The following is a 10,000-nucleotide window of genomic DNA, read 5'->3' as shown; positions in this document are numbered from 1 at the left end:
TGGAAGTGGACATGAAGATACTGAGTTTACAATGCTGTTGGAAGTGGAAGTGGACATGAAGATACTGAGTTTACAATGCTGTTGGAAGTGGAAGTAGACATGAAGATACTGAGTTTACAATGCTGTTGGAAGTGGAAGTGGACATGAAGATACTGAGTTTACAATGCTGTTGGAAGTGGAAGTGGACATGAAGTGTCAGAAAGATACTGAGTTTACAATGCTGTTGGAAGTGGAAGTGGACATGAAGATACTGAGTTTACAATGCTGTTGGAAGTGGAAGTAGACATGAAGATACTGAGTTTACAATGCTGTTGGAAGTGGGAAGTGGACATGAAGATACTGAGTTTACAATGCTGTTGGAAGTGGAAGTGGACATGAAGATACTGAGTTTACAATGCTGTTGGAAATGGACATGAAAGAAGTGGGAAGTGGACATGAAGATACATGAGTTTACAATGCTGTTGGAAGTGGAAGTGGACATGAAGATACTGAGTTTACAATGCTGTTGGAAGTGGACAATGCTGAGGAAGTGGACATCAGGAAGATACTGAGTTTACAATGCTGTTGGAAGTGGAAGTAGACATGAAGATACTGAGTTTCCAATTCTGTTGGAAGTGGAAGTGGACATGAAGATACTGAGTTTACAATGCTGTTGGAAGTGGAAGTGGACATGAAGATACTGAGTTTACAATGCTGTTGGAAGTGGAAGTGGACATGAAGATACTGAGTTTACAATGCTGTTGGAAGTGGAAGTGGACATGAAGATACTGAGTTTACAATGCTGTTGGAAGTGGAAGTGGACATGAAGATACTGAGTTTACAATGCTGTTGAAGTGGAAGTGGACATGAAGATACTGAGTTTACAATGCTGTTGGAAGTGGAAGTGGACATGAAGATACTGAGTTTACAATGCTGTTGGAAGTGGAAGTGGACATGAAGATACTGAGTTTACAATGCTGTTGGAAGTGGAAGTGGACATGAAGATACTGAGTTTACAATGCTGTTGGAAGTGGAAGTGGACATGAAGAGGAAGTGGACATGAAGATACTGAGTACTGAGTTTACAATGCTGTTGGAAATGGACATGAAGAGGAAGTAGACATGAAGATACTGAGTTTACAATGCTGTTGGAAGTGGACATGAAGTCTCAGAAAGACACTGAGTTTACAATGCTGTTGGAAGTGGAAGTGGACATGAAGTGTCAGAAAGACACTGAGTTTACAATGCTGTTGGAAGAGGAAGTGGACATGAAGACACTGAGTTTACAATGCTGTTGGAAGTGGACATGAAGAGGAAGTGGACATGAAGACACTGAGTTTACAATGCTGTTGGAAGTGGACATGAAGAGGAAGTGGACATGAAGAGGAAGTGGACATGACAACACCCTTCTGATGTCCTATCCTCTCACGGTTTAACCCCGTCTGCTCACTCTGCTGTTTCTACGCACACGACCAGCAACATTTCCCCCATGTCTGTCCTCGTTGTTTCTGTCTGGCCTGATATAGTGGTGTTTGATTATCACACAGCTGCTACTGCGAATGGTTTCACTCAGTCTTTAAGGGATAGGGAGGGAGGGGGAGGGAGAGAGGGAGGGAGGGAGGGAGGGAGGGAGGGAGGGAGGGAGGGAGGGAGGGAGGGAGAGAGAGAGAGAGGAGGGAGGGAGGGAGCATTGGTCAAACAAAGGCTGCAAAGAGATGTCTTGAGCTCTGGTCGAAGTGGACGGAGAGTGACCAGAATGTCAAAACTATCGTCGCCCAGCGGCTCGGGCCACAGAAACCACCAACACAACCAACCACTTCCCTCTTTTACCCATCTCACTGCCCTGGACTCCTTCCACAGAAACCACCAACATAACGAACCACTTTCCTCTTTTACCCATCTCACTACCCTGGACTCCTTCCACAGAAACCTCCTCACTACGGATCAGAAACCTCCTCGCTGCGGATCAGAAACCCCTCACTACGGATCAGAAACCTCCTCACTGCGGATCAGAAACCTCCTCACTGCGGATCAGAAACCTCCTCACTACGGATCAGAAACCTCCTCACTGCGGATCAGAAACCTCCTCACTACGGATCAGAAACCTCCTCACTGCGGATCAGAAACCTCCTCACTACGGATCAGAAACCTCCTCACTGCGGATCAGAAACCTCCTCACTGCGGATCAGAAAACTCCTCACTGCGGATCAGAAACCTCCTCACTGCGGATCAGAAACCTCCTCAGAAACTGCGGATCAGAAACCTCCTCACTGCGGATCAGAAACCTCCTCACTGCGGATCAGAAACCTCGGATCTCACTGCGGATCAGAAACCTCCTCACTGCGGATCAGAAACCTCCTCACTACGGATCAGAAACCTCCTCACTGCGGATCAGAAACCTCCTCACTGCGGATCAGAAACCTCCTCACTACGGATCAGAAACCTCCTCACTGCGGATCAGAAACCTCACTACGGATCAGAAACCTCCTCACTACGGATCCTCACTGCGGATCAGAAACCTCCTCACTGCGGATCAGAAACCTCCTCACTGCGGATCAGAAACCTCCTCACTGCAGATCAGAAACCTCCTCACTACGGATCAGAAACCTCCTCACTACGGATCAGAAACCTCCTCACTGCGGATCAGAAACCTCCTCACTGCGGATCAGAAACCTCCTCACTGCGGATCAGAAACCTCCTCACTGCGGATCAGAAACCTCCTCACTGCGGATCAGAAACCTCCTCACTACGGATCAGAAACCTCCTCACTGCAGATCAGAAACCCCTCACTACGGATCAGAAACCTCCTCACTGCAGATCAGAAAACACCAACATCACAGATCAGAAACCTCCTCACTGCAGATCAGAAAACACCAACATCACAGATCAGAAACCTCACTGCAGATCAGAAAACACCAACATCACAGATCAGAAATCATGGAAATTATTTTATCGTTCCGACTGTCTTATTGTAACAGTTTTGGAGCGTAATTGACCGTTGTAACATGATTATAACAGTTATGTTTTGATGTGTAGACTAAACTACATTTCCCAACAGCCCCTCTGTTTTCCTCTGTCCGTCCCAGATTCTAAAGAGACCCGAGTATTTTGTGAAGTTTGGGAAGGTCCATAAGGTAGTCATCAACAACAGCACCTCATACGCCGGCTCACAGGTATGAGGGGGGGCGGGAACTTCCTGTGGGCGAGGATGATTGACAGTAATGTTGTAGTTTAAATTGATGGCGTTTGATTGGTTGATGGAGTGCATTAGAAATGTGTTACTAACACAATATACAGCCATAACACCAGTACAATGAAAATACATAAAGTACATTGATTGATTGATTAACACATTGATTGATCCATTGATTGTCTTGGTCTTGTCCCCCAAGGGCCCCAGTGCCAGTGCCTATGTCACTTACATCCGCTCAGAAGACGCCTCAGAGCAATACAGTGTGTCAACAACCTAGTAGTAGACGGCAGAACACTGAAGGTAAGTTTGGGAAAATATACCACGGTATGTACATCTAGTTAATAAGCATCTCTAGTCTGGGCACAGGACCAAACGATAAGCATCTCTAGTCTGGGCACAGGACCAAACAATACGCATCTCTAGTCTGGGCACAGGACAGAACCATAAGCATCTCTAGTCTGGGCACAGGACAGAACCATAAGCATCTCTAGTCTGGGCACAGGACAGAACCATAAGCATCTCTAGTCTGGGCACAGGACCAAACGATAAGCATCTCTAGTCTGGGCACAGGACCAAACCATAAGCATTTCTAGTCTGGGCACAGGACCAAACGATAAGCATCTCTAGTCTGGGCACAGGACAGAACCATAAGCATCTCTAGTCTGGGCACAGGACCAAACGATAAGCATCTCTAGTCTGGGCACAGGACAGAACCATAAGCATCTCTAGTCTGGGCACAGGACCAAACGATAAGCATCTCTAGTCTGGGCACAGGACCAAACGATAAGCATCTCTAGTCTGGGCACAGGACAGAACAATAAGCATCTCTAGTCTGGGCACAGAACAACACAATAAGCATCTCTAGTCTGGGCACAGGACCGAACAATAAGCATCTCTAGTCTGGGCACAGGACCGAACAATAAGCATCTCTAGTCTGGGCACAGGACAGAACAATAAGCATCTCTAGTCTGGGCACAACGGAACAATAAGCATCTCTAGTCTGGGCACAGGACAGAACAATAAGCATCTCTAGTCTGGGCACAGGACAGAACATTAAGCATCTCTAGTCTGGGCACAGGACCAACAGGACGATAAGCATCTCTAGTCTGGGCACAGGACAGAACCATAAGCATCTCTAGTCTGGGCACAGGACAAACAATAAGCATCTCTAGTCTGGGCACAGGACCTAAACAAAACAATAAGCATCTCTAGTCTGGGCACAGGACAACACATCTCTAGTCTAAGGCATCTCTCTAGTCTGGGCACAGGACCAAACGATAAGCATCTCTAGTCTGGGCACAGGACAAACGATAAGCATCTCTAGTCTGGGCACAGGACAAACAATAGCATCTCTAGTCTGGGCACAGGACCAAACGATAAGCATCTCTAGTCTGGGCACAGGACAACACAATAAGCATCTCTAGTCTGGGCACAGGACAAAACAATAAGCATCTCTAGTCTGGGCACGGGACAGAACAATAAGCATCTCTAGTCTGGGCACGGGACAGAACAATAAGCATCTCTAGTCTGGGCACAGGACAGAACAATAACCATCTCTGTATTAGATTAACGTTTGAAATGTCCGCTTCTCTGATGTGAATTTCTACACCTTTCACACAGGATTTATTGTGTGTTGGCTGTAATAACAATTGTGTGATGTTTTTAAATCTTCTTTTCAAACAACCCCATTTTTATTTTTTATTTTTCCTTTTTCTTGTCGGCATTCGCCATTTTAATATAGCCACTGCTTAGCCGGCAAGGAGGAAGAGACGTTCAACTTTGACCCTGTTGTTGGTATCGTTGTCATGGTGAATAAAAAGTGTTGTCAGATATGTTCTGGTAATTATATGAGTGATAGAGGAAAATATGTTTGAAATTACTAATTATGTATACATTCCAATCAGAAACTGACTAGTCCAAATGCTATAATGTACTGTCCCTCTTGCTCCCTTTCACAATTGTATATAATGTAGTCAGGAAGTTAAGTAACAATGAAGGTCTGTTCTTTAAGTTCATTCAGTTGTACAAATCTCCAGGTGGTGGAACGGGCCATCTCCAAAATGGTCGGGAATGTTGATTTATGCTGACTGGCCTTGACTTCGTGCTGATAACGCGGAGGCTTGAGAATTAGAGGGGCCTCTGTTTGTGAAACGGAACGTTTGGAAAACGCTGACGTCATTTTCAGTTTATAACCTGTGGTAATGTGTGAGCATTCAGTACTCATCAAGAATAAATGCTGAACTTGTTTTTTAAGACTGGTCTCTTACTAATTCATGCAAATGATAAACTTACAACTTATCATGAATTAGAAATGAGTGCGAATTAAATTGGTTTTGGCAATAAAACATAAGGGAATTTAAAATTCCTCTATCAATTAGCTGGCTAGCCATCTGGATAGCTAGCTAACAAGAGAACCAAAAACATTGTCTATAAAAGTTGATTTTAGTTGTCATATCCTGAATACATTTTTAAAACCGATTTTCTATTTGGGTGCGAAAAAAAGATTGTGTAGCATTGTTGGTTTATGCCAGACTGGCGAGATGTCACGCCCAGACGTGTTGTGCCATTTGTGTTTATACTTTCTCATAATGACAAGTTTGATGTCAGACAACAACAATAGAGTGTCCATGATTGAATGCTGCCAAAGCAGGTAAGAGGAGAGGTTTATCCTGAGGCGTAAGTGACTTTTCATCTTGGTTTGAAAAGGGGTTTAACTTGAACTTTCTTGACTAAATGAAGGCGTGTTCCCTTTTCTACTCGTTCAATCAAGGTCCCTGTCTTGGGGAATTATTGCCAAGCCTGTTGTACATGTGGATATCTCGTGCATAGTTTGACCTAACGAGCTGTCGTTGTGTTCTACAGGCTTCTTTAGGGACGACGAAAATACTGCAGCTAACGAGCTGTCGCTGTGTCCTGCAGGCTTCTTTAGGGACGATGAAATACTGCAGTTAATGAACTGTCATTGTTCTACGGGCTTCTATAGGGACGATAAAAATACTGCAGCTAACGAGCTGTCGCTGTGTCCTGCAGGCTTCTTTAGGACGATGAAATACTGCAGTTAATGAACTGTCATTGTTCTACAGGCTTCTATAGGGACGACGAAAATACTGCAGCTAACGAGCTGTCGCTGTGTCCTGCAGGCTTCTTTAGGGACGATGAAATACTGCAGTTAACGAGCTGTCGTTGTGTTCTGCAGGCTTCTTTAGGACGATTTAAAATACTGCAGCTAACGAGCTGTCGTTGTTCACGGGCTTCTATAGGACAACAAAATATTGCAGCTAACGAGCTGTCGTTGTGTTCTGCAGGCTTCTTTAGGGCGATGAAATACTGCAGCTAACGAGCTGTCGTTGTGTTCTGCAGGCTTTAGGACGATGAAATACTGCAGCTAACGAGCTGTCGTTGTGTTCTGCAGGCTTCTTTAGGACGATGAAATACTGCAGCTAACGAGCTGTCGTTGTGTTCTGCAGGCTTCTTTAGGACGATGAAATACTGCAGCTAACGAGCTGTCGTTGTGTTCTGCAGGCTTCTTTAGAACGACGAAATACTGCAGCTAACGAGCTGTCGTTTTTGTTCTACAGGCTTCTTTAGGGACAAAGAAATACTGCAGCTAACGAGCTGTCGTTGTGTTCTACAGGCTTCTTTAGGGACAATGAAATACTGCAGCTAACGAGCTGTCGTTGTGTTCTACAGGCTTCTTTAGGGACAACGAAATACTGCAGCTAACGAACTGTCGTTGTGTTCTACAGGCTTCTTTAGGGACGACGAAATACTGCAGCTAACGAGCTGTCGTTGTGTTCTGCAGGCTTCTTTAGGGACGACGAAATACTGCAGCTAACGAACTGTCGTTGTGTTCTACAGGCTTCTTTAGGGACAACGAACTGTCGTTGTGTTCTACAGGCTTCTTTAGGACGACGAAATACTGCAGCTAACGAGCTGTCGTTGTGTTCTACAGGCTTCTTTAGGGACGACGAAATACTGCAGCTAACGAACTGTCGTTGTGTTCTACAGGCTTTAGGGACAACCAACTGTCGTTGTGTTCTACAGGCTTCTTTAGGGACGATTTAAATACTGCAGCTAACGAGCTGTCGTTGTGTTCTACAGGCTTCTTTAGGGACGATTTAAATACTGCAGCTAACGAGCTGTCGTTGTGTTCTACAGGCTTTAGGACGACGAAATACTGCAGCTACTTTCTGAAGAGCATGGGGTGTCCCAAACCTGACTGTATGTATCTACACGAGCTGGGGGACGATGCGGCCAGCTTCACTAAAGAGGAGATGCAGGTAAGATGAACAATTTCAATACTTAGGAAAGGCTCTTTCTCAATTCATCTTTCCTCCGATCCTCACCCTGCTATCTCCTAACCTCCTTCTCAAAACACATTGTGGAATGGTTTGAGGGACCTGGGACCTTCTCCTCCAATAATGCTTGAGAAGGAGACGAGTAGATGGGATGCGATGAACTAGGAGAATTTGAAATGGAGTCCCAAGATTGTAGTAGTGTTCGACTTTCACAGCAGGTGTTTTATCTTTCTAACGTGATCCTTTGTGTCGCTCTGTTGTCTGTCAGGCAGGGAAGCATCAAGAGTATGAACAGAGGCTGTTACAGGATCTGTACCAGAACCCCAGCTTTACCACCCAGACCTCAGGAGGGGAGACGACCAAGAGCTCTAAAACCCAGCTGTTTGCAGAGGTAGGCTAATAGCTCTAAACCTTTACAGAGGTAGGCTAATAGCTCTAAACCTTCAGAGGTAGGCTAATAGCTCTAAACCTTCAGAGGCCAAGAGCTCTAAACCTTCAGGGGTAGGCTGAGAGCTCTAAACCTTCAGGGGTAGGCTGAGAGCTCTAAACCTTCAGGGTAGGCTGAGAGCTCTAAACCTTCAGGGGTAGGCTGAGAGCTCTAAACCTTCAGGGGTAGGCTGAGAGCTCTAAACCTTCAGGGGTAGGCTGAGAGCTCTAAACCTTCCAGGGGTAGGGCTGAGAGCTCTAAACCTTCAGGGCAGGCTGAGAGCTCTAAACCTTCAGGGGTAGGCTGAGAGCTCTAAACCTTCAGGGGTAGGCTGAGAGCTCTAAACCTTCAGGGGTAGGCTGAGAGCTCTAAACCTTCAGGGGTAGGCTGAGAGCTCTAAACCTTCAGGGGCAGGCTGAGCAGCTCTAAACCTTCAGGGTAGGCTGAGAGCTCTAAACCTTCAGGGGTAGGCTGAGAGCTCCTAAACCTTCAGGGTAGGCTGGAGAGCTCTAAACCTCAGGGTAGGCTGAGAGCTCTAAACCTTCAGGGGTAGGCTGAGCTCTAAACCTTCAGGGGTAGGCTGAGAGCTCTCTCCAAACCTAAACCCTCAGGGGTGAGGCTGAGAGCTCTAAACCTCACAGGGGTAGGCTGAGAGCTCTAAACCTCACAGGGGTAGGCTGAGAGCTCTAAACCCTCACAGGGGTAGGCTGAGAGCTCTAAACCCTCACAGGGGTAGGCTGAGAGCTCTAAACCCTCACAGGGGTAGGCTGAGAGCTCTAAACCCTCACAGGGGCAGGCTGAGAGCTCTAAACCTCACAGGGGTAGGCTGAGAGCTCTAAACCCTCACAGGGGTAGGCTGAGAGCTCTAACCTCACAGGTAGGCTGAGAGCTCTAAACCCTCACAGGGTAGGCTGAGAGCTCTAAACCCTCACAGGGGTAGGCTGGGAGAGCTCTAAACCTCACAGGGGTAGGCTGAGAGCTCTAAACCCTCACTAAACTCCTCACAGGGTAGGCTGAGAGCTCTAAACCCTCACAGGGTAGGCTGAGAGCTCTAAACCTCACAGGGTAGGCTGAGAGCTCTAAACCCTCACAGGGCAGGGCTGGAGAGCTCTAAACCTTCAGGGTAGGCTGAGAGCTCTAAACCCTCACAGGGGTAGGCTGATAGGCTCTAAACCCTCACAGGGGTAGGCTAAGCTCTTTAGAGGTAAACACTATCCTGGGATCCATTTTGATACCTGACGCTGACTGATGTCTTTTGAAGAGCTGAGATTGACTCCGTGTTACATTCGTCTCCCTTCTCTTCCCCCAATTACTCACTATTCCCTTCTTTTCTCTTCTCCCCCTTCGCTCTACTTCCCCCTTCTTCTCTTCCCCCCCCTCGCTCTCTTCTCCCTTCGCCCCCCTTCCCACTCTCCCCCCTTCCATCCCCCTTCCCCTTTCCCCTTCATCCCCATCCCCTTCCTTTCCCCCACTTCCCCTGCCTCTCGCTCTCCTCCCTTCCCGCCTCTCCTCCCCCCTTCCCTTCCCCTTCTCCTTCTCTACAGATCCAACAGTAACAACAGTCACGGACAAGACGTGTGGCCAGCGTTACAAACCCACGGGAAGACGACCAACGGTCTATCGGAGCACAGTAGAGCCCGCCGTCCAAACGGCGGCGGCTTGGACACTGACCGCATGACACCGGACGGACCAGAACGTGACGTTGGCCTGGGCTCTGTGACTGGCCTCTCGCCCTTCTCCTCAAGCCGTGACCCCCCAAGGGTAAAAGGGCCGCACACACTTCACTCGAGCACTTTCGAGTACCTAAAATGTTGCATGGCGCTGGTCTACGTTTACGCTCCCATCGCTCTGTTTGTGTGTCTCAGTCTTTAACAACCATCCACTGACATTAACTCCCAAAACCGATTTACACACAGCTTCTGTTCTAAAGGCCCCATTTGAAATGTTTTCACACAAAGAACAATGACTAAACATGAGAAGTAGAATTTTAATTTATCCTGTTCCCGGGAAACAATCTCTTCAAACCTCCTCGATGCTCTACTGGTTATCTCTCGTCTGCTGGTGTTGCTGTTATCTCTCGTCTGCTGGCGTTGCTGTTATCTCT

The 10,000-nt window shown here is 47.0% G+C and overlaps 1 pseudogene; it reads left to right on the top strand.

The window, feature by feature from the left end:
• Positions 1-9,657, top strand: part of LOC124026548 — a 17,702-nt pseudogene extending 8,045 nt beyond the window's left edge.
• Positions 9,658-10,000: the final 343 nt, after the last annotated feature.

This window comes from Oncorhynchus gorbuscha, unplaced genomic scaffold (assembly GCF_021184085.1).
Source record: "Oncorhynchus gorbuscha isolate QuinsamMale2020 ecotype Even-year unplaced genomic scaffold, OgorEven_v1.0 Un_scaffold_2763, whole genome shotgun sequence".
NCBI classification, from domain to species: domain Eukaryota; kingdom Metazoa; phylum Chordata; class Actinopteri; order Salmoniformes; family Salmonidae; genus Oncorhynchus; species Oncorhynchus gorbuscha.
Note: the sequence above shows the minus strand (reverse complement) of the source record. Positions and strands in the feature narration are given on the sequence as shown.